The sequence below is a fragment of the Filicampus tigris genome, chromosome 7, assembly GCF_054856515.1.
Source record: "Filicampus tigris isolate MCC_2025a chromosome 7, RoL_Ftig_1.0, whole genome shotgun sequence".
Classification (NCBI taxonomy): domain Eukaryota; kingdom Metazoa; phylum Chordata; class Actinopteri; order Syngnathiformes; family Syngnathidae; genus Filicampus; species Filicampus tigris.
The window spans coordinates 25,239,537-25,265,871 of NC_141223.1; the positions used below are offsets into that span (position 1 = coordinate 25,239,537).

The window sequence follows — 26,335 nt, forward strand, 5'->3', positions numbered from 1 at the left end:
GCCATGTAATGCTATCCCTGTCATGTCCCTCCAATCGTCCCCAGAGTTTTGAACAAGAAAAATGGGAGAATGGGGTGGTGAAATGTGAGAGGAAAGGAGAAGGAGACATGGAATAAGGAACATCGATCTACATTGAAATCTAATCCCATCCCTGGGAATATGGCGTTCACATCATATGGGGTGTGTAAAACAGTTGCTCTCCCTTCCAAAAGCATTGACAAAGTGAGACCAAGCTCTTTATTGTTGCTGTAAACTGAAACCATTTAGAGTTGACATCAAAGAAGTGGCCAACATTATAAGGCACTTGCATCTGCATTTGATACACATTTTGTAATTTTTTGCACAAAACTCATAAATGTTCCTGTCAAAAAAAGCTTTTGAAACTATGACTGTGACTGTTGTTGCGCATGTGTATCTTATCACATTGTTTATTCAAACAATAAACAGCGCTGAATGTCTACGCCCAGTTTCAGATTTGGGATTTGCCTGGATAGATTACTTGAAAACAGAGTTGTGTCCAAGCATGGGGGGGTGGGGGGTCAGTAGTTGTGACGCAGTGACATTGAAAATCATAAAGAAGACATAGCACTAACAGGCTAAAGCTAGTACAGTCATTTGGAATGTCCTAAAGAGGAAAGAAGCCATTTGTGTACTAGCAGACATCAAACCTTCCCTCAGTCCTGACTCGTCTCCCGGTTCCTTGCCAATGAAAAACATCCCTACAAAATGATGCTGCCACCGACATGATTCAGTGTAGGGATGGTATTGGCCAGGTAATGAGCGATGCTTGCTTTTCTCCAAACATGACATCTGGCATTCTTGCCAGAAATAAGTTCATTTTTTTTGTCTTGTCAGACCACAGAGAATTTTGGAGCTCATGTTTTGAATCCTTCAGGTGCCTTTGGGCTAATTTTAGGTAGGCCGCCAAGTGTTTTTTTTTTACAAGTGGCTTTTGTCTGGCCAATCTACCATACAAGTTGGATTGATAGATTACCTCAGAAATGTTTATCCTTCAGGAGGTTCCTTTATTTTTTTTCCTCACAGCTGGGATTTCGCTTCAGTAAATTTAATCCACTTGCCTCATCTAAACCTTCTAGTTCCACCCCAAGTCCTCATGATCACTAAAGTGATATTTGACACCGGCTCAGCAGTTGATTTTGGCATGTTAAACTGTGGCTCATTTTCATGAGAGTTGTAAAACAGGGGTGTGTTCTTATTAGTGTTGTTCCGATATCGTAAAGTACCCCAATACTGGTATCGGGAAGTATCCCGATACCACAATAAAACACTGGTATCGGTATCTGCGAGTACTTACAAATAACTTGCCGATGCCATTTCCTGATGCTGTACTAGTAAAGAATGTTGAATGCAGCGCTTTGTATCTTGCTCCCTGCTGCTTTTTCATGTGTGTGTGGGGGGGGGGGTGGGAGGGGGGGGCAATGCGGTACAGGAGATATAATGTCGGCGATATGTAACTACTTCAACATAGAAACTCCAGCTAGAGCGAATGTTGCAAGAGGCAGAACCAAAGTGGCCAGGTTCAATACATTAAACCTGATGCAACATTTGAGAACGAAACATGCAAACGAACACCAAGAGTTTGCGGCGGCAGTGAGCATGAACAAGGGGAATTGACCGCAACAGCAAACCCTGCTCGATTTACATTGAATGCAGTGCCTTGAATCTTGCTCATTCACGACACTAGTGTGTGATGACTGTTCAGTATTAGCCGTCGCTATTGGCCCAGAGCGGACGCTCTAAACCAATGGCGGGGCTGCTTTTTCATGTTGAATGAAAAAAAAAAACAGCGGGGTACATGAGATATAACGTCGGCGATATGGAACTACTTCAACATAGAAACTCCAGCGAGTACAACAGCTAAGTGCAAAATTAGCGGTGCGAAAGTTGCAAGAGGTGGAACTAAAGTGGCCAGGTACAATACGTCAAACCTGATAAAACATTTGAGGACAAAACATGTGAACAAGCACCAAGAGCTTGCGGCGGCAGCGGCAGCGAGCATGAACAAGGGGAATGGACCGCAACAACAAACCCTGCTCAATTTTGGATTTTGGATTTTTCTACTGCTTGTTTTTGGTTTTGAAAGTGGATTTGGGAGCGGAAGTTGTTGCGATGACTCACTAATACTCAAAACAAACTTTTATAATAATGTCCTATAGCTTTTGTAATTAACCTGTGTGCCCAACCCAATCTCTCTCAAAGATACCTTGTGTATATTATTTCTTATTTTTTCCTGTTTCACAAAGGTTTTTAAGTCTGATCAAGCCATGATGCGCAATGGTTTTACATCCAAGTGAGTATGCAGTTCTTTAGAATTACAAGAAAAAATGCTCATATATATCTTTATTTTATTTTATTTTTTCAAAAGTCGGGTATCGGTACGGTATCGGCATCGGCCGATACCGCACAGCTGGGTATTGGAATCGGTATCGGGGCCAAAAAATGGCATCGGAACAACACTATATTTTCGGTACGAAAAAACAGATTTTTGTTTTTTAATATGTTTATTTTGAAAAGATGACAAGATTAAATGGTACATTTTTTAGAAAAAATAAATAAAAGCGAACCACTCGGGTGATATTCTAAGAAATTACACCAGAATAGAAAATACACTAACAATAAAGATCTCTTAATTTGGTAAATTATTAAGACACTGAAATCTTTAAACACTCAGCAGCAATAGCCTATGACACACCTAAGTATTCAAGTTAAAGACAAGTTGTCATTATGTATACATGTTTACACTTTTTGTGATTAAAAAAAATACATACAATAACAGTAACAATTGTTGCTAACTATAATAAAACTGTTTTTATAATGAAAAAAATACAGTAACTTTAAAAAGTCTTTATGAAATTGTATACACTTTTTAGGCATTGAAATCTTTGAATGTTCAACAGCATATTGTAACGAATTGGGTTATCTGTGTTGTGGTCGGATTTGTGTGTTGCTGAGTTGTGATGTTTCCGAGGTTCATGAATGCATCATACGGCAAGCGAGTGGGGAAGCGGAGAAAGAAGAGTGCGAGCAGTTGTACTTGGATTAATAAAAACGGGATAATTAAACTACGTCTGACGGCGTGTTCCTGGAAGACGTAATATGATGAATCTCGTGATTTAAGTTTGACGTTTTGGGCTAAAAAGACTGCTTGCTATGATAGCAGATCTCAATTTATTCAATAGAAAGAGCAAAGACAAACACTTACTGTTGGTCAAGTCAGCAGTATGAACTGTGTTATACCCGTTGGTGTCAAAACAAGCCAACAACTCTAAGCCCATGAAGAATATGACAGACCGACAATTTTCCCAACTAAATTACTCAACACATCCGACCCTTTATAAACATTGTAAATCTGTTATTTTTGTGGCACTCCTTTTGTGAAACAAACCATCTTGCTTGTCTAGTTAAGTGTGGGATTCTCAGAAAGATGGCATCAAGACTCAAAGTGTATCAGGACACACATCAACTGTGGCAAGTGTGTTGGATAAGGTGTTCGGCCAAAGTAGCTGCAATTGGAACAACTACTGGATTGTCGCACTGAGCCATGTGTTACCATTAGTGTTGTTCCGATACCATTTTTTGTCCCCGATACCGATTCCAATACCCAGCTGTGCGGTATCGGCCGATACCGATACTGTACCGATACTAGACTTTTGGAAGAAAAAAAAAAGGTATATATGATAATTTTTTCTTTTAATTCTAAAGAACTGCATACTCACTTGGATGTAAAACCATTGCTATCATGGCTTGGTCAGACTTAGAAACCTTTGTGAAACAGGAAAAAATAAGAAATAACATACACGAGATATTTTTCTCTCAAGATGAAAAAGCAGCCCCGCCATTGGTTAAGAGCGTCCGCTCTGGGCCCAATGGCGACGGCTAATACTGAACAGTCACCACACACCAGTGTCGTGAATGAGCAAGATACTGTACAAGGCGCTGCATTCAATGTAAATTGAGCAGGGTTTGTTGTTGCGGTCAATTCCCCTTGTTAATGCTCGCTGCCGCCGCTGCCGCAATCTCTTGGTGCTTGTTCAAATGTTTCGTCCTCAAATGTTTTATCAGTTTTAACGTATTGAACCTGGCCACTTTGGTTCCGCCTCTTGTAACATTCGCTCTAGCTGGAGTTTCTATGTTGAAGTAGTTACATATCGCCGATATTATATCTCCTGTACCCCCCCCCACACACACACATGAAAAAGCAGCAGGGAGCAAGATACAAAGCACTGCATTCAACGTTCTTTACTAGTACAGCATCGGGAAATGGCATAGGCACGTTATTTGCAAGTACTTGCAGATACCGATACCAGTGTTTTAATGTGCTATCGGGATGCTTTCCGATACCAGTATCGGTGTTGGAACAACACTAGTTACCATGTCCTGTTTTAGTTGTGCACACACAAATGCACATACACACAATGAGGGCAACAAGTCAAAAGTTCAGTTCATATCTGATTAGCAATGTATTTGTCTTGTTGACAAAATAACTAACTATAAATCACGACAGATGCACATAAGCTAGGTTGTAATGTCTGTTTGACTTTGACTATTGCATTCCAAATTACAATTAATGTTTAATCTAATCAATGACAGCTGTTAAACCGCTCAGAACTTACTTATGAGCAATGCCAAAATGGCAAACACTGAGAGAAAATTCAAACAGCTCCATGGAATGAGAGCTGATATAACAAAATGGCTGGGAAGTCAAACAAACTTCTGGCAAAATAAATGAACAGATGACTAATGAATAAACCACCCACAATGAACAGACCACAAATACTTTTTCAGCAAATTTGGATGGAGAAGTTCAAATCATTGAAATGTATACACTCAATGGATGCTGCTCAGTCTGTCTTCCTCTTGCTGCCTTTTAACTGAACCATATCTGAAACTAGTACTATGCTTCTTTTTTTTTAGACTCGTTTTAATGCCTCAAGAGGGAATTCAACTCACACTCTGCTGGGGGCTTTGCTCAAGGTATACCTCGACAGTATCCAGTAAAGAGACTAGCATCCATCCAACAACTAGTTGGCATTCTACAGTTTGCCTGCAGTGTGATTTGAACCGCAGCCAACAGTCCAGCAGTACTGCTACCCCATGAGCTACTGATGAGCTACAGTTGGTTGGACAGTTGGTTGGACTCTTATAAAAAATTGTACATCTCTGAAAAGTAAATATCTGTATCATTGAATATGTCAGTGCCATCAGAATGACGAGCCCTTGTGTTATTATGTACTGATATGACAGTCAAATTGCTTAGTCATGTTGTCAATATAACAGTGTACTCTGGATGGATGTTCTGATGTAAACTGCCTCTGATTTTTTTTTAATGACAAATTCAGTATTCTAAATTGAAAGTTACACCTTTGTGTAACGTGAAAAATTGATTGCAACAAGATACTGGGCTATTTACACTCTAATCTGTTGACAGCCATCACACTGTGATGCAGAAAATACAGAACTGTATAGAACAAAAACAACATTTAAAAAAAAAAAAAGGTATACATGTAAATGGGACAATCTCCTTCGGGAAAGAAGCCTTGCTAAGAAAAATATATAAATTAAATTAAATTAAATTTAAAAAAACAGCATATACCAGCATGATATTGTTGTTTTCGTGCTAGTGTCTTCTCCTAGTGTCACCAGCTACTAGCAAGGCAAGAGCAGCACGCTGGTCCTGCTAGTGCAAGCTCGCAAGAACAGCAGGAAAAGCAGCCAAGGTTCAAACACCCGAACCTTCAGTCAATGGGCAACACGCTCTACCAACTGATCCACAGCCACCCAGCAAGACCAACATGCTGCTGTTACCTTACGTTCCTGGCTTTTGGGCCACAAGTTCTCATCCGCATCACAACAATTTTCTTCACTTGCTTTGAGTGATGTCAGAAAGCTGGTAAATAATTGGTTGAGCTAATGCTTCACACGTCCCTTTACTAGAAAAACTCAAGCTTCACCTGGGGGAAAAAAGTCTAATGGAGATGTATAGAAACATGCTTGACATATTATGACAACTTGTTTAACCATTTTGTATTTAAAGACAAAATGGAATCGATGAACTAATGCCAACACGTGGGGTGTTAAACAATTGAACAGAAACACATTATAATACAATTTTGATCAACTGATAATGTATGAAACAGAAAACTGTACATAATAATTTGCATGGATGTAGCAAAGCATTTGAAACTTGTTCAGAGAAATGAGTAACTGCTTTTTGATGTGCACAAGTGACACAATGATTGATGACATTGAACACAACCTACGTCGGTCACCAAACTATGGCAAGTATCCCTGGCTGCGGAGCGCAGTTCGAAGCACGGCTGAACGTGGGGTGGAGTTAAACGTTTGGCTGCGCCCTCACGCATTCTAAGCGCTTTCTTTTTTCTTGAACTATTTTCTTGGTGGTTTTCATGATAGGCCATTTCATGATGCACGCTTATTTTTTGACACTTTGTTGAACATCGAAAATTACAAACTCTCAACCGTCAGTAAGTCGGGTCGGAGCTATGAACTGTTTGACGGACATGGCCGTAAAGGCCATTTGATATCCATTCTGGGTGAATAGAGGGTGGTTTAGCCACAAAAGCTTGTAAAGCATGTTAAGGGGTACTGAAAATGGGGGAGTTGTTGTTGGTCCTGAGTGTCTTGGCCATTGGGTTCAAAAGTTGTAGTCAAAAGACTACATTCTCCATTTAGAAATGAGTGGGATGTGTAGTACTACATGTCTCCAGGAGTGGGGGCACTGCCTGAAATTTGCATTATAATGCAATAAAGATAATTATTGTAAAATAAAGAAACGTTATTTTAGGAGTAAACGAAAGACTTTCACGTTCAGGTCGTACCTTTACGTAAATGAAGGAGCAGGCAGGGATTTTTACACTCTAGAGATGTCCCAGACAAAGACGATACTTTGCATGCAAAGGGCTAAGGTATGTGCTAAATGTTAACACTTAGTTAACAAAACAAATTTGCATTCCACCTCTTTTCCTAGGCCCGATACATACTTTATCCCGGATTACCTGGGCGTGTTTCTGTCAATCCTCAGTGAAATGAGGTGTGTTGAACCACTAGAGTGCAGACTATGTGTGTGAGTAGAGTGTTAAAGCAGGGACAACACAACCAGGAGAGTTGTGGCAGGGAGTTAATAAAGGCGGCTGCGTGGTATTGCAGAAGAGAACAGTGGTCTTGCTTTTTAAAAGAAACCAACACAACACATCTGTCGGTACTTGACCAGGTTAGGGGCAAATAAAGGGACGGACGAAAACCTACTTCCGTCCTTGCTTAGTCCGTCCTTTAAAAAAAAAATAAAAATCTTGTCCTCCATCCCTGGGACAGAATGCACATCTCTGCACATCGCTACAAATTTTGTCCGTTTTCAACCTGCTTGAACAATTTCACCTGTTTTTTTTTCATCCTGAGCAATAATTGTTGCAGGCGGAACGATTAGCATATGCTGCGTTTGTTACCATGGTAAAAAACAGGTCACAACTCGACGGTAAATATATAATAAACACAGCCCAAAGCCCTCCACAGGGGTAATGTTGTATTGATAAGGTACATCATCATTATTATCACTTTAAAGAAGGACCTGCGACTAGGTCAAATTTACCAAATGGGTGTCTTTGAGCAAGGTCTGTGGGGCAATGATTACATGACACAGGTGTACATTTCAGTTTGAAATGCTGCCACACTTTCGCCATGCAAAATGCAAATACAGCTCAGATTTGACTGTTTTTCTTTTTTTTGCGCTGTATAGATTTGCTGTGCACTAATTAGGTGAGAGCAGTGTGCAATTGCGCATGCGCACAGAATAGAAGGAGCACTGTTGCTAACTTTAATTTACTCTGTCAGATGCTGCTGGACACTGCTTTATTATAATCTACAGTTTGATTTTTGCCACCCTCAATCATCTCCCGAATAAAACGTGTCCGCAATGGGTAACAGACACTATGCCAATGCAGTGGTGGGAAGTCCATCAGTACCGACGGCCGGTCTGTCAGTGGCGGACTGATCACTGATGGAAACTTTGAAACAGTGATGAAGCGCAGTGGAAGTAATTTTCAGCTGTCACCCGAACCGTCACTAACCCGAAAAGGAAAGACGAGTGGTTGTTTGGGGAAGAGAAGCAGGAGGAGGAGCAGTATTTTTTTTGTGTACAGTGGTCCAAACTGTTTCCCAAATGAGTAAAATTGTGTGTTGTTACCTTGTAAACATTTTTTTTTCACTGATGGTCCTAAAATACTGCTGAACTGTAATTTAGCTATGATGGTAGCGCGGTTAAAATAACAATGACGAAGCGTCAGACTGCCGACTGACCGACTGGCACAGCCTGGAATAATGACGGACTGATGAAGACACACTAGCGGGCCGGCCGCTGTTGAATGACGAATGTTTAGTGAGGCGCCCACCACTGCCAATATGTTCATAAAGTAGAGCAGGGATGTAGCCAGGGTGCAAACTGAATAGAGGTTGTGAGACAAAGTCATTGAGAAACTCGCTACATGACTCCCTAGGCAAAGTTGTTTTGTGTGGTACTTTTACTTCGTTCTTATTATTAATCAACTCAAATTCTTTTCAAACAACGCACCAGAACAATGTTATTGTGTTGCAATTTCATTCAGTTGTTGTCATTCGGGCGGCACGGTGGTCGACTGGTTAGCACGTCCGCCTCACAGTTCAGAGGTCGCGGGTTCGATCCCGGCTCCGGCCTCCCTGTGTGGAGTTTGCATGTTCTCCCCGTGCCTGCGTGGGTTTTCTCCGGGCACTCCGGTTTCCTCCCACAGTCCAAAAACATGCATGGTAAGTTGATTGGATACTCTAAATTGCCCCTAGGTGTGATTGTGAGTGCGGATGTTTGTCTCTGTGTGCCCTGCGATTGGCTGGCAACCAGTTCAGGGTGTCCCCCGCCTACTGCCCAAAGACAGCTGGGATAGGCTCCAGCACGCCCCGCGACCCTTGTGAGGAGAAGCGGTACAGATAATGGATGGATGGATGGATGTTGTCATTCGATGTTTGAACATGATGCACATGCAAGAAATACTGTATGTTATTTACCTTGTTCCTCTTAAACACTGCATGGGGTTGATGCAGACAACATTGGTTTTCCTAGTATCTGCAAAAAAGATTTTGAAAAAGTAATTAGGTAAATATGTATCTGAGAGCAAAACAAATCCAAAACATATATATTGCAGTTAGTAGACAACTTCTGTGGTTTAGGGCAAAAGACAGACACATTTAGGTGGTGGTGTGCTATAAAGCAATAACTGAGTTAATTAACTGGTACGATGGGCAATTCTCATTTCAAATGACAAACTGAATATACAACTAATTGTCATGCCGTGTTCCATTATTTTTCCTACTTCAAAAAATAGAAGCAGATTGAACTGGCTCAGAGTTGAGGACCACTTTTTATGAAGCTGGGGAAAAAAAGCTATACTATGTTTTAAGAATGTTATTGGTTAATTAAAACCCCCAAAAGTTCTCTTTGTTTCATTTATTTGCTATCCATTCTGTTGGGAGGTGTTATTTAGCACTATGGCTTAGATAAGTTCAAAGTTTCTTTTTTCAGACAAATATTTTTTATCTGAAAAAGCACGGGGGCACATATTCTGTGCCCTGTGCATGCACACGCACGCACATTGAGCGTTTTAAACAGGTATGTAACGGTGGGCACTGTAAGGTAAAACAAATGGCTTTGCTTTAGAAGACTTGAGGCGGCGAAAGTGGACATTTTTCTTTATGTGACGATGTCCTTCCACTTGTTTGTGCATATTCATGTTGACAGATGAACTAAGTGTGCATTTTATTTAATCGAGCTTTGTGCAACTCTGGCCTGCAACTGTGGTCTGAAAATGTGTTTTCTATAGTGGAGAATGAATTCTCACATATTGCCTTGGAGGGGCCAAATGTTAGTTTAAAAATGGCCATGAGATGCTTACAGTACTTTGACAGGATGACAGTATGCAAACGTGCATCGTTTTTGTTGTTTTTTTTAGTTTGCAGGCTCTAGAGCGTTTTCTATTCGGAATGGAATGTTAGAGGCACTACCTCAGTAGAAATGTTTAAAACACGACTTAAGACTTTATTTGTACGATTCTGCATTTAGTTGAACTGTTTGTTTTGGCCTCTTTACTGCCGCTTCTATTCTTTTCTTGCCCCCTTTTCTCAGGCTTGGGAATTAGGTGATGACGACCAAATTGGAGGTTGCTGTTTCGATCCAACGGCAACTGACTGCTACAAGATTGGAGGCTGACCACATAATCGGAGGCGCCGCTATGGCGATTTCTACATTGACCATTGGGTCCCTGCTCACTTCACCGATGTCATCTTCCTGCAGCACTTCATTTGATTAACCTTCACATCGGTTTAACAAACACTGTATAGTACTATAATGTGTGTTCAATGTTGCCCACTCGGCATTCATTGCAGCCTGATCATCCTGGAAGGGGGATTCACCCATCTGTGGTCCCTTCTCAAGGTTTGTCACTTTTCCCCAGATGGTTTTTTTGGAGTTTTTCCTTGCCTGGGGGTTAAGATCAAGGGGGTGTCGTGTATATGAACTGGTGCAAATGTGAAGCCCTTTGAGACTTTCCTGTGATTAAGGGCTATATAAATAAAATTGACTTGACTTGACTTGTTTTTTTACTTGTTTTGACTTGATCCAACTGGTAGTGGTTTATATAAATAAATCACGCATGGGTAAAATATATACAACTTGGCACAAATGACTACACCACAGGATGTGGGGATATGATAGGTAAAGTTTTGCCTCCACGACGCCAACACTGTGACCCCGTTATTGACAAAGGCGTTGTTCACTTTTATTTATTTCCTACCATAAGTTTATTACATTACAAATCAAGGCAAATGCCATCAAAATTAAATCTTTAAAAAATGAACTAACCCTAACTTACTCCATTTGTTGCTTCATTCAGTTTCAGTCATTCAACAAAGTAATCACACCTGATATTTACATAAAACGCACAGGATGTTTATAACTGATCAAGTGGCAACACAATGCATTGCAGCTTGGCTAAATTTGCATAGTTGTGTTATCTATTGAGATGAATAATAAATGTTAACTATGCTGCTCAGCTTTTACACACACAAACACTATATCTGTTTTAAGTATTGGTAAACATGTACACATGTGATCAGATACAAAAGCAACACAGAACAACAAATAAGAACACACAATTTTATCCAAATGTATTTTCTTTGCTAGCATTATGTTGGGTTTTTTTTCTCAAGCTCTTCAATTCTTCAGTACACACACACACACACCCCCACACACAAACACTTACACACACACACACGCACACACACACAGACAATACTTTCTAGCGTGGGAACAGACGGATTGCATGAATATGGATGTCAGTGTTCAGATTAGTATGCAAGAGCTCCGGAGTCCCAGTGACTTCTGTCAAGCTACTGTTGAAGTATAAATCGGAAAAAATAACCCTGTAGAACTGATTAAACAAAATTATCACATTAATTCTCCCAACACATCACTGATCATTTCTGATTCAAACCCCACTCACAGCAGGAATTGGAAGATCATCCAGTTTCTTGTTTTTGGATGTCACTCATAGTGGCACACACAAACAAAGAACCAGCGTTTTTTTTGATAAGCCTTTGAAAGTGTGTGGGATTTCAAAAGCGACTCAACATGAGGACATAGTTTGCCACTCACTTCACAGCAATTGACTATGCCAGCAATCGACTGCGGAGCTTAAGTATAGAATATCAGCAAGTGCAACTATTTCCGGTTGTCATCCTCTCCAGCTTTCTGTTAGTTTTTTCAAACTGCCAGTCAAAGCTACGCTTCTGAAGGAAGTTGAACTTTCAGCAAAAAATTGGCACAACTGCGTACATTGTTGAGTGCCTTTGTGTCAAACTCCTAGTAAGAACAATAGTGTTCTCAGTTTATTTACAGTATTTACACCCCGCACTAGAGGAAAATGCAACATTCCAAAAGAAAATTTGCTAACTTCATAATTTTATGTCCTCAGAGAAAGACATATGGCTCTTTACCAGGTACAACAATTTCAATGAACATGAGTATCTTGCATAAAAATTAATGCCTCTAATGTTACTTTAAAGTTCCATGATTTGAAAACACAATGTACAATATAGAGTTCAGTTTCTGCATTTCTAAGAATTATAAATAATGTGGATATTTTTGTACTTAGGCTCACTCTAAGTTTCATTCGTACGAACAAATTTAGGACCTGTTCTAAGCATTCTTTGATAAATGAGGCCAGCAGCAAAAGCAAAACAACAACAACTGGGATTTGATTAGCCAAACCTTCAGTCTCTGGACAACCGACTCTACCAACTGAGCCACAGTAACCCAGTAAGACCGGCATGTTGCTGTGGCCTTGCGGGTAGGTCCTGATAGCCAGAGCCTCGCTGGTATCACCAGCTACCAGCAGGGCAACAGCAACATGCTCATCTTGCTGGGTGGCTGCGGCTCGATGGGACTTTTAACAAGTCCACCACCATTCCAATTTACAAAGAGACTCGCCTTCTTAGGAAGAATGTTCTGGTGTACATTCTTACGAAGACTGTACTTGGCGTGTTCATGAGCCGGTACTCTGCGTTCATCATATCGAGAAATGGCCAGTAAGATTCAAATAGAGAAATGAGACAAGCCCTCTCTTCTTCCATCATTGTGCATTTCACCTTCTGAAGAGGAAACTGAAGGGAGAAACCCCAAGAAACAAACACAAACTGAAAGAGGCTGCAATAAAGGTCTGGAAAAGTATTTCAAATGAAGAAAGTAACTGTCTGGTGAAGTCTGTGGGTTGCAGGCTTGATGCAGTTATTGCAAGTAAGGGTTACGCCACTAAATATGAAATGTTATTTACCAGAGGTGGGCATTCCATTACTGACGGACGCCCGTTTTGCTGACAATTGAGGGATGTCGGGAACCCTGACCGCTGAAGGTTGACAAATGATGGACCAGAAAAATTTAGTAAAATGCCCACCTCTGTTATTTACTTTATTTAAAGGGGAAGTCAACCCAAATATATTTTGTTCTATATATGTTAATATGTTCTATGCAAGCCCACTATTTGAAACAAGGATTAATATTGCATTTGTGGAATAAAAGTTAATCCACCCATTTTTAGCCATCTCTGTGGGCGGCCATTTTGTCACTTCTGTCAGCTGAAAATTACATCACAACTGCTCAGGGCTCAGGTAACGACCAATCACGGATGACCTGTTTTCTGAAGCTGAGCCGTGATTGGTCATTACTTGAGCCCTGAGCAGTTGTGATGTCATTTTCAGCCAACAGAAGTGACAAAATGGCTGCCCTTAAATTTTGCTGCTTAACTCATATTCCAAAAACGCAATATTAATCAGAATGCTGTGTTTCAACTAGTGGGCCTTCTGAGAACACATTCTCGAAAAAAATGTTTGGGTTGACTTACTTTTGCATAGTTGAAAAGTGTGTGGCTTCAAACAAAAGGTTTTCTGCCCTGAGTTGTTTAAACACATCTAAATGTAAATTCCATGAATTAAAAGCTGGACTTCTGAACTTTTGTCTCATATTCATGTTTCAATCTGAAACCCAAATGTATTCAGAATACAAAAAAAACAAAGGATTTGACCTTGCGATACTTCTGGAGGGGATTATTTCCATTCATTTTGATGTGAAAACAATGCTTTGGTTAATAAACCTTTTTGGTTCGCGAGCAGTGTCTCGCACAGAATTACCTTTGTCACCTGGGGTTCCACTGCATTCTAAATAAGCAGTTATATAAATTTTGACTGTTGTGCATATTTCCAAAATTAATATCTTTATTAGGTTTTATATTTCTTTACATTTTAGTAAAAATATTTGAATTATTGAGTAAAAGCATCGGGCAGACATTGTTGAATGTCTCAGACAATTAGGAAAAATGCAGAGTAATACAATAAGAATGAGGGTTAAGTGCCGATGCTTCTGAGCAGATGTGCTGTAAGGCGGAGAAAAGTGATGATGACATGACTGAAAGGGGCCCTAAAGTGATATTTATTTGCAGGGTCCCAAATCCCAGGCATCTCCCCTTCTACCTAGAATTAATACATCTTAGGGAAATATAGTTGTCATAGATTGCACCTAACTAGTATCCACGATTGTGAGAAACATGAGCATGATGGCATTTGACAGCAAGCATCTTTCCATCTTAGGGTACGACTGCCGTTGTGCTTAACAACAGCACAAGTGACTGGTTGCTTTACGGTATGACTGGAACCTGAGTAGTGATGTCACTTACAAGAGCACTTGCCACAACTAAACAAGTTGATCTCTGGTCGCCATTATTTGTTTGTGCCTACTTCATCTTCAGTCAGCAGCATTTATTGGTGTTCCATTTTCAGGTGACAATGACACATTTAATGCATCACACGTCCTCTGTGTTGACCACACAATAGTCACAATTGTAGGCCACGGATGTTTTCAAAGCACAGCACAATCAGCTGGGAAAAGATGTTGTCTTAAAATAACCAGTCTTTGCTGGTTTTCATAGGAAAAGGAGAATCGGGATCTAAATCAACCCAATTATTATGTGTTTGCCAGTTCTTCTTGATGGAAAAAGAATAGAACGTAAGAATAGAGAGGTGAAAAGCTCGGAGGAGAAGACGAGATACGTTGAAAGAAGTACTCTCGACACTGATCCTAGCAAGAAGCCAATGTCTGAGCCAAGCATAAGGCAGTAGCACAAAGCAGATCTAAAGGGTGTATTCCTCCTGGGTGTAAATTAGGGCCATGAACATAACTGCTTGCTCTGCAGTAACGAGGGATTTGCTCCCTGGGATTTACACAAGGCTAAAGGCTTTAGACCATTTTTTGTTGGATGCGGGCATGTGCACAATCAGGCGGTATTTATAATAGTTGCAATGTTGCTCTGACCTGAAGTAGCTGCTTTTGTGAGACTAAAGCTCCTGTTTCTCAGTAATCGCCTGGGGGTCGGCACACAATAATAAAACATACACATTCACACAGATGTGTATGCAAGTGCACATCCTGACTTAGACACAACTGTTTTTTTTGACGGGTAATTGAGCAGGAACATCTGGACAAGAACTTGACTGGAGGTTAAAAAAACTGTTTCTTATCAAGCACAACCAACACCAAATACAGTGTGTGCATATGAGTGGTTGAGTTCCAATAGCACCGCCTATTTTCAAATCATGCAAGAAGGTGCCATGACAGCAGAGTAGTAGATTACAGGTCAGGAATTGACCTGTTATGATCTTGGGCAATCTGAATCATTAACTCTACAAAATAAGAACAAATGACAGTACATTACATACTGTATGCAACATATATACTGGAGGTGGGCATTTTACTAAAGTTTGTCGGTCCGTCATTCGTCGTCTGTCAGCAGCCTGGCTACCTGTCCATCATCCGTCAATCCGTCTGATTTTCAAGACGGACCAAACTGTAGTCGTCTTTCCGTCAGTGTGTCATGTTGTTTTAACCGCGCTTCCGTCAGTAAACATCGGAGGTCTGCCAGTCCGTCTATCGTCAATGCGGAAAACAAACGTCCAACAGATAAAACATCCATCCATCCATCCATCCATTCATCCATCCATTATTTGAACTGATTTGATTAAAATGGTAAATGGAGTGCACTATGTAAATCATAATGTGTTGGCTTGATGCTCTTAAAGTTTTGCTTACCTTAACCAGAATCCTGTGTCACATTGTTTCCAAAGGTACAATCCTGGTGGATTAAAATGCTTCGTAGTCCTTGTGAAAACTTAAATAAATTACCCATTACAATAAAAGAATGTTTTTTTTCTTCGAATTCCACTTCTTCTTGTTCTTTTGTCTCTTAGCGGTTGGCAAACAACTTTTGGTGCATTACTGTCACCTTCTGAAATGGATTGTGGGGGTTGGCAAAATACCGTTTTTCAACCTCCTAGCCCCACCCTTTCCAAAAATAAAAATACCAACGTAAAAGTTAACCTACAAGAACTCCACTCTAAAACTCGTTTGAAGACACATTCTTATTCTTTGGCTTTTGACTCAACATGAGACTTACAGTGGTCTGTTGTTGTACGGTGTCTATTATATATGTGTTAGTATCATTAATTTGTGTTTTAATGTACTGCTTTCACTGTCTTTGTTGTTGTATTATTGCTATTTTTTGTTATATGTTAAGTGCTTTGTTACAGCTGCAGCTAACTGTGAAATGTGCAATATAAATAAAGTTGTATGTATTTTATTGGATCATATTGTATTGTATTGTACAGTATTATATTGTATTTGTCAGCCTGACTAACTCATGATTCTCTCTTTGGTGCATACCGCCATCTGCTGTACATATACAACCAATGCAGTCTGGGTCACATTTCCGTCTCTCTTCAGTAAAACGGGTATCAGTCAATAATGGACTGTGATGTCCGTTCGGACTTGACCAGGTTAGTTATAATTACACAGAGGGACGAAAATCCACTCCCGTCTGTGCGTTGTCCGTTTTTTTTTTTTTTTTTAAGTTTCCCGTCTATCATCTACCGTCCGCAAAACGGGCGTCCATCATAGACGGAGAGACGTCGGTCGGACAAAATGCCCACCTCTGATATATACAAATACAGTACATACAACGTAAACATCTCTACACAAGTCCTAATTGTAATCCCCTCTTGCTCAAATTATATTACCTTCTCATGGAATGAGAAGTTGTCAAATACAAGATGAATAACAGGCTTTGGCCTGAAGAAAACAATACTACAATAACCTGAATGTTTACCCATTCATAATTTTCAGTCCATTTCACAGTCTCCATTTTGGTCAATCGAGACGAATGGAAGCACAGCCAAATTCAGAGGGTACTACTACTAAGATCGGGCGGCACGGCGGTCGACTGATTAGCACGTCCGCCTCACAGTTCAGAGGTTGAGGGTTCGATCCCAGCTCCGGCCTCCCTGTGTGGAGTTTGCATGTTCTCCCCGTGCCTGCGTGGGTTTTCTCCGGGTACTCCGGTTTCCTCCCACATTCCAAAAAGATGCATGGTAGGTTGATTGGACGCTCTAAATTGCCCCTAGGTGTGATTGTGTGTGTGGATGTTTGTTTGTCTCTGTGTGCCCTGCGATTGGCTGGCAACCAATTCAGGGTGTCCCCCGCCTACTGCCCGAAGACTGCTGGGATAGGCTCCAGCACGCCCTTGTGAGGAGAAGCGGTGTAGATAATGGATGGATGGACTACTTAGATCAGGGGTGGGCAAATGCGGCCCTCAAGGGGCGGTATCGTGCCTGTTTTCCATCTGTCCCTGCTGCAACACACCTGATTCAAATGATCATATCATCAGCAAGGTCTACAGAAACTGGATAACGATCCTGATTATTTGAATCAGGTGGGTTGCACCAGGAGCCGCAATTGCCCACCCCTGACTTAGATAGTAGTCCAAAAAAGCACTTTCCAAAGAAAGCGCATATATCAGTATTGACAGGTAGTTATTAACTAAGACAGATAGTACATTTGTGTTTTCTGTTTAAACCTACAAAAGCATCATAGTTTTGAAGATTTGCATCAACGTGAAAGCATTACATAAAACACTTGCACATCTGTGAATATGTCAAACAATCAGAAAAAAATGCAGCAGAGTCAGGGTTAAGTGTTTCTTTCTAGAGTTAATAAACTATCTGGAAATATATTTGGCATATATTGCACTGACGTGTCGGATTTAAACTAAACAGTTTATTTTCTGGGTCTCACAAAGATTTTGTCTGTTATAAGGATGTTATGACGTATCCACAGATCCCCAATTCCTTATCTTTGGATTCCATAGAACTACTCCTTATGAAATGACCACTGCAAATAGTTATTTGGTTTGGCACAATATAAATAAAATAAATCATACTGACAGATCAAACTGAAGGATTTTGTTTCAATTGAATCAATTTGCATATGACTGACTATACTTAGGTCCATATTCAACATTTGCCATTGTATAAAGTTCAATGACATCTATCCAACCAAGTATCCATCTTATCCATATACTGTACAGCTAACCTTCACCCTCGATTGCATAAATCATATTTCACACAAGGATTGTGTAAAGTGGCCAGTGAGAGCTATTTTGTTTATACTGGCACAACCTCACAGGTCAGAGTTCATTTCAGTTGCTCTCAAAGTCCTGCCTGAATTTAGTTCACAGTTTAGTCACTTGACAGCAACAAGGAACCTTGCACCAAATTAACTGCCATGGTCTGATTGAAAACAACAAGCATTCAGCCTGGACACGGTAAATTGAGTGTAATCCCGTTTAGTCAAGCTTGTGGCGGCTCATATGATGCCTGAAACCACAAGAACTGATCCTTTTCATATATCGGGGAAGTTTTAATTCTGTCTATTTGCAGTCAGAACCTAACTGCACCACATAACTCTTTCTCTGTCTTGCAGAAACTGCACACCTACTGCACTATCATGTGTCTTAGACTGAGTCTCAATCCCATTATTTTGCCTTTCGCCTCAGTCTTGCTGGAGTGAGTTCAACTTTCTGGTCTTAAACTCATTAGTTCGGGCGCCTTATAATCCGTTACAAACAAACAGGCAAACATCCAAGATTAATGGCGGTTCAGTGACTGAGAAAAAGCTTGACTGAGATTTACTGTAAGGCTACTTTATAGCTTCACACTTTCCCACACACACACACCTCTGTCTCAATTTATGTGTGGGAGGAACTTTCAAACTGACCGTTATTTTACCTCTGTCTTTACCAATTGTTCAGCTTGTCCTTCACTCTTTGTCTTTCTCCCCCACTCTTCCATCTAAGCCTATAAATGTGGCTGTAGCAGAGGGGAGGGCAGGGGGTGAGCTACCATGGCAGCAGATGCCAGGGACTCTTCTGGCTCATGCCCACTGCCGAGCATTCCAACATCCTAACACTACACTTTCAGCCAACTGCAATAACCGCCACCAGCAGACAAAGGCTGCCTGGCTCCCACCACCTTACAATGTTAACCGTTTGGCAATGACATCATCATTCCAGATCCAGCATGAATGAGTCAACACAGTCTGCGTGTATGTGGGTGAGTGAGTCTATGTTCACTCAGGTGCCTATTCTGTCTCTGAGAACCAGGTTGAATTTGAGCCTTATTGAGTTTAAATTGAGCTCGGTTAAACATGATTTAATGTCTTTAACTGATGGAACGGAAGCTACAGCCTCACACCAGCAGCGATGAGGCAAAGTTAAGCCAGAAGTTGACCATGCGGATGATCAGAAATCCACTCCCTGTTTTCTGTTGCTAGCGTTCCTGACGGATATGTGACTTTTGTCTCTTTTGTCTCTTTGGTGAAAGAAGTCTCAGCTGCTTGTGCTCTGTGACAAGAATTCATTGACAATAGGGATAGACCGATTATTGGCCGGGCCGATTATTGGCAGAGATATTTTTGACGAATATCGGCATCTGCCTTTTTTTAAAACTCTGCTAATAAATCAATTTAAAACTGTGGAAATCAAGACAAAGATATGTGAAAGTATACCAATTCTATCATTTAGAAATTTTCATTTACTGTATAAAACTACATGGAGCTATTGTTTAAGTTTTCATTCAACGTTTTACGAAAATGCTGACAACCTTGGGTGGTTCCTGAACTTTTTGTTCGAATTTTATAACAGAGATATTGTCAAAACATTCTTGTCCATATATATATTTTTTAAATCAACATTATGCAAACCCGAAACATTGTTCAATAAACATGCTTAAAGGCGTTGCAACAAAGTTAAGAGTACAATTTTCTTACTATTATTATTATAATATTTTGATGCCAATATTTTCCTTTTTTACTGAAAATGAGTATCGGCTCCAAATATCGGTTATCTGCCCCCTTGACTACTAATAATCGGTACCAGCATCGGCCCTGAGAAAAGCATATTGGTCCATCTCTAATTACGAATGTTACTTAAATACTGCATATAGATACTAAACTGTCATGATTGTGACAGTTGGATGCTGGAATTGATTATTTTCATCCTGTTTTTTTACTTTAGCAAAAAAAAAAAAAAATTGCAACCAGCATCACCAATTTTTTGTGACCCTGGAGGTTCCACTGTATATATAGTAGTTTTCAGTTCAATGAGAAGTATTAATGACCTTCAGTATACAAATATCCAAATGCATACAAATTGTTGGTCTCTGGAGCAAACGAGTCAATTGAGTCAAAATGCAACATCATACTTATAGTTCTGTTTGACAATGTGTTCACTGCATGCACCACATGCTCAGATCTGCTCAGTAACTGACAAAGGTAATTTGGCGGCTTTGTGATGAAGTGTCGACTGAAGGAGAAAATACAATCAATTCTTTCACTGTCTGATGGGCTACTGCTTTTTTTCTTCCGATTTGGAGCTGTCGCTTGAGCACAAGTAGCCACAAGCAATCCCCTAATTTCTACCCTCGTCGTCGAGGTAACATTAGGGCATACTTGGGTTGCCACACCCCGCAGTAGCAGGGCAACATAAGCAATGGCTAATTTGCATCAGACAGGTTTTCCCCCTCAAAACAGTATTTATTACATTTTTTGAAACGGTGCACATCACAGACATAATCGACATGTGATTAAGACACCCGAATCGTCTAATTTTGATGTTGATATTATGCCTCCTTTAAGATGTATTGCATAGTCACAGGTTTCAGATACACGGTACATTTGTCAATGATAAAAGTTTTCTCTTCTAATCTTTATACGGTTACCAAATGTAATCTCCATGCGAATCTATGCCAAGCGTGGACTGTCCTCAGACTGCTCATTAAGGCTCTGTGCTCTCAGGAGATGACAGACACAAAACAGGTGGGCAGTGAAAACAACAGGCCCTCTTGTGTTGCTGAGTATTTTAGCAGGATACTTAAATTCCAAATGACTGCAAATCTATTAATATAGATACATGATACTGCAAGTCATAGTGGGTCAATTCATGGGCCATAATTCCTGTAAGAGCAAGTTGATTATAAAGCAATCCCAAATGACCTCAAGGCAACATTTTCCTGGAGGTGGAAATAACGTCCCCTAAATTCATTTTTGTAACTCCTTTAAGTAAGAAGGGAAAATACAGGAACAATGTGCAGCACGTGATAGTATTTGACCCATGTCATGGGAGCTGGAGACACTAGACTAGACTGTATTCTAGCCTGTTCATAATAAACCCCATTATGACTAAAACAGATTTCCGGTGGTTGGCCATAGACAAGATTAGTTTTCTTGAACCACCACAGTTCATATGAAATCCAAACCTTTGGAAGACATGGATCCATTACAACTTGTTGGAAGAAAAACATGAGGATGTCACGTTTGTGGTGTCACTATGTCTGCTGGGGTTGAGAAGCAAAATCAGGTTTAGTGTGATGACATTTTCCATAACCTACTCTTCCAACATGACTTCAAAAAAGTTTTGACAGGATTGTAGTGGTCTCATGATACCATTGACTCATTTTCATCACTTTTACTGTTGCTGAGCAGCTGTGCTGTTTTTTACTAAGCTGAAATATATTTGTATTAAACATTGCAACAAATATGTGATTATTTCCAGAGCTGTTTTGTTTGGAAGGAAATGATCAACTCCTGCCAGAGGAGATACCAAAAAGGACAAGACAAACGTATGCTCGTAGACAACCAAAAGCACAATGTTTTCATTTTCTGGATCATCCCACACGTTCCATTAGGGATGTCACAATAACGGCAATATCATGATATCGCAATATTAAATTTGCCACGATATCGTCGTCGCCATGTCACGCTATTAATAGCATCTTTCTTAAAATCTCAAGTCGTTTTCCATTTGTGCAGTTCCAGCATCCTCTGGTGGTTAATTTATAAGTGCAGTTTAATTTGATGCATGCTTTGTGTAGAGACATTTACATGCAACTGCTCATGTTTATTTTATTTGTATTTGATTTTCGTGTTCTACAAAATCCATACACACACCCACTCAACCAAATTAAACAGAGTATTGCTCACATGAACAAAACTATGTTCTAACCAATAAAACACAGGTGTCAAACTCCAGGCCCGGGGGCCAAATCCGGCCCGTGACATCATTTTATGTGGCCCGCGAAGGCAAATCATGTGTTGACTTGACATGTTTCTTTCAAATTGTCTCCACTTCAAACACTACATATGAGCTATTGCAAACATTTGTTACCAATCCCTCCTTTAAAATAAATTGAAGAGTTGAACAAATGATTTACTGGCTTCTGATTTCTAAAATAGTTGTCCATCAATTTGTTGTGGGGATGTGATAATATAAGGCAACCATACATTTCTATGGGTTAACAGTCGAAGTGGCCCTCCGAGGGACAGCATATCCACGATGTGGCCCGCGACAAAAATGAGTTTGACACCCCTGCAATAAAAGGTCCCATAAATCAGTCATACCAGTACATATTTTTCAACATCTCTGTCGGCCCGCTTCAGCATTGTGAATTACATAGACTATGATAATTTGTGCTGCTGAGCCAATCGGAGCCTATTTCTTTGTGAATGCTATTATGTACAAAAACAGAATATTTCGAGCTTTTATACAGTATCCTGAGCTTTTTATATATCGGCAACCTCTCCACAATATTGTGATAATTATCATGACATATGGATATATATTCGCCCTACCTAGTGGGGAAGTTGGCTTGATTAATCATTATACTGTTATAAAATGTCAAAACTGAAGGATATCAAATTGCTAGGCTTTGTTGAGATCGCTGTGAAACTAAATAAATCGCCATTGGCACGTACATAGGCCATGTAAAATTCAAAACATAAAGCATTTAGGTAAAACCCACGACACAACAAAACCATCTGATCATTGAAATTAAAACATGTTACTAATATACAAAATACAATAGGGGTGGGCGGTTGTATCCAAACATCGATATTACCGATAATGAGCAAGTACTTGAATCGGCTCGATACTATTGTCCTGGGATTGATACTTCACTCAAAGCGCCGCTTCTCCCCGCCCCTCTCTCTCGCCCAGCCCCTCTTGCTACTCTCTGATTCTCTGCCTGAGTAAGTGACTCAGGCACACTTTTAGCCCCTCCCTGGCAGAGCGGGAGAAAGGAAAGTGAGAAAGCGGCCGGAACCTAAAGCAATATAGAGCCAAACAAGAAGCGTTGTGGACTTTTTTTTACAACAACAGAAAGAGAAAGTGCCAAGTGTGATTTGTTTAATAAAGTGCTCGGCTACTGTGGTAACACCACGAATTTACACAAACATATGAAAAAAGCTTAAACTGTGCATTGTAGTTCCATCCATCCATTATCGATACCGCTTATCCTCCAAGGGTCGCGGGGCGTGCTGGAGCCTATCCCAGCTGTCTTCGGGCAGTAGGCGGGGGACACCCTGAATTGGTTGCCAGCAAATCGCAGAGCACAAAGAGACAAACATCCGCACTGACACTCACACTCACACTCACACCTAGCGGCAATTTAGAGTGTCCAATCAACTTACCATGCATGTTTTTTGGAATGTGGTCAGACACCGGAGTACCCGGAGAAAACCCACGCAGGCACGGGGAGAACATGCAAATTCCACACAGGGCCGGGGCCGGGATCGAACCCACGACCCCTGAACTGTGAGGCGGACGTGCTAACCAGTCGAACGCCTGCATTGTAGTTATTTAATAAACAATAAGACGTTTTATATTTTATATATATATATATATATATATATATATATATATATATTTATATTAGGGGTGGGAATCTATGGGTACCTCACGATTAGATCCGATTCAGAGGCCCACAATTCAATCCGATTCTGATTCCTACGATTCAATTCGATTCCGATGCATCACTACAATGGCTTACATTTTATAGTACCTTTTTTTTTAAACAATTGCATAACTCAAGGAAGAGTAAGGATTTATAGTGCACTCTTTGACTTTTATTAAAGTAGCAAGGCAACCTTGTTTACGTATCAACACAAATTTCCAAAAGTGCCAATGGCAGCATTTGTTGTAACAATGTCTGTAACTTCTCCTATGACAAAAAAAAATTATCAAAACATATTTAAACTTAATCTGATTTAGCATAACCTGTATTTTAATACTGTAAGTGCAATATGCATCGTCTGATTGACATTACTGTGTAACTTAGCAATGAACGCTCCTTTTGTCATGTCATCTTCTAAACCGCTTATCCTATATAGGGTCGCGGGGAGTTGCTGGAGCCTATCCCAGCCGTCAATGGGCGAAGGCAGACTATACCCTGAACTGGTCGCCAGCCAGTCTCAGGGCACACATAGACACTGTCACTGAGCGGGAATCGATCCCACGCTGCCCGCACACAACTCAGGCGTGTGTACCACTACACTATCAGGGACTTTAACGCTCCTTTTATTTAACCTAATGCAACACCTGGTGTAGTATATTTTCTTTTAAGTGATATTGCAATTTGCCACGCGATTGGGTGGCAACCAGTTCAGGGTGTACCCCACCTTCTGCCCAAAGACAGCACCCCCTTGTGAGGATAAATCGGTTTAGATAATAGATGGATGGAATATATTTCAATTGCTGACCTTTATTTCACATGTAGTTTATGTTGGATGTGATATTGTGCATTACAGCAGAGGGCAGTGTTGAACATTGTGTGAAAAATAACTGTTGGCAAAGTGAACCAGAGAGCAAGAATGTCCCTGGGCGGACAAAAACAAAAGAGGACGAGACTGAAGAAATAAAAAGGCGCACGGTGCGGTATGGCTGGCAGAAGTACAGTACTGTGTATTTCCTCCGTTAAGAGCAAAAAAAGTTCGAGCTCGTTCCACAGCTTACTGTGAGTGGTGTAATTAACACTAACATTAAGCCCTGGGAAATTACAAAAACAGAACAGCTTTATTAGTCCGCTGATAGTGTAGTGGTACACACGCCTGAGTTGTGTGCAGGCAGCGTGGGATCGATTCCCGCTCAGTGACAGTGTCTATGTGTGCCCTGCGACTGGCTGGCGACCAGTTCGGGGTGTAATCTGCCTTCGCCCATTGACGGCTGGGATAGGCTCCAGCAACTCCCCGCGACCCTATATAGGATAAGCGGTTTAGAAGATGACATGACATGAACAGCTTTATTATTCGAAATATAAAGCAGCATATTTTACAACAATACATAACAGACTTTAAACTGTTAATTTTGCAGAAGGTGTGCATATTCTAGGTTTTGTGTGAGGAAAGAAGTAATCTACATGCTCTGCGGGAATTTTATATACAGATTCACTGTGCAACGGGGCTGCAAAAGCGACCGATTCTGGCGCAAATCTGATGCAATGTACTCTGCAATGGATTTGGTAATTTTTCATACTCTTTCGGGGTTGGTGGGAGAGTTGTGAGACACCTGACAGAGTAAGTCGGCTATTATCATCTCCGACGGGTTGCAGCACTCAACTCTGAGTGGTAACGTATCATCTTTGCTGGGTTCTCGAAATATTTTTATCGTCTCACACTTAATAAAGAAACGAAATGTCTCCAAACCAATGCTTTTAACGAGTATTGCGCCGCTCGTGTGAGGTTTTGTTTGTCCCGCCATCTTGTCACGTAAGCCTGGGCACAGATGTCTGACGTACAAATGCACATAATCGCTTGCACATTTTTTTTATTTTTTTTTTATTTTATGCTTTAAACATTGATTATTAGTAACTCTGAATCGATGCAGAATTGTTTTAATAAAATGAACGATGCATCGAAAAAACGGTTATCGTCCCACCCCTAATATATATATATATATATATATATATATATATAAAACATAATATACAAACTCAATGGCGATCATAACATTTCCAAGCAAAAAGTATCTGTATCATATCGTATCGGCCGATACTGCCCTGTATTTACTTGGTATCGGATCGATACTAAAATTCCCAGTATTGCCCACCTCTAAAATACAAACCATTCAGCAATCATTTAATAATCCCTCATGACATGTTGCCTTTCCTACAACCATTCATAAATACGTTGACATACTTTGCCACTACATCTGCAGTTGTAATTGTTTCATTCTTCACCAATATTGTAATTGATCCTCTGGAGTGGTATACTGCTCAGGCCTGGAAATGTCTTCAAACTGTTCTATGGTGATTAGCTGGAAAGCCTTGAACAGAGAAAACTGGTGTTTTAGAGTTAATATATTGGTAGAAGCATTAAAAAAAATCACACTGCAATGCAAGAAAACCTGAAGGAGACCTGTGGCATGCAGGCAGTATAAATGATGAAAGTGTGAGGGAGTGAATGTGAGTAGAGAACTGTTCTTGGCTCATGCTTAGTATGCATAGCCACAACTCCTCGCAGTGGCAAGGTAGCAGAGTGTTGATTCAGATCAAAGATTGCCGCTGAGCTCCG

General features: G+C 40.5%; 1 protein-coding gene across 8 annotated transcripts in view; it reads right to left on the reverse strand.

Annotated features, from left to right (window-relative positions):
* fat3a (FAT atypical cadherin 3a) overlaps positions 1–26,335 on the reverse strand; it is a 207,761-nt gene that overhangs the window by 140,388 nt on the left and 41,038 nt on the right. For all 8 annotated transcript variants that reach the window (XM_086034902.1, XM_086034900.1, XM_086034897.1 and 5 more), the window contains exon 2: positions 9,073–9,130. The gene's annotated coding sequence lies outside the window, so the exon portion shown is untranslated. The remainder of the gene's footprint in view (positions 1–9,072; positions 9,131–26,335) is intronic.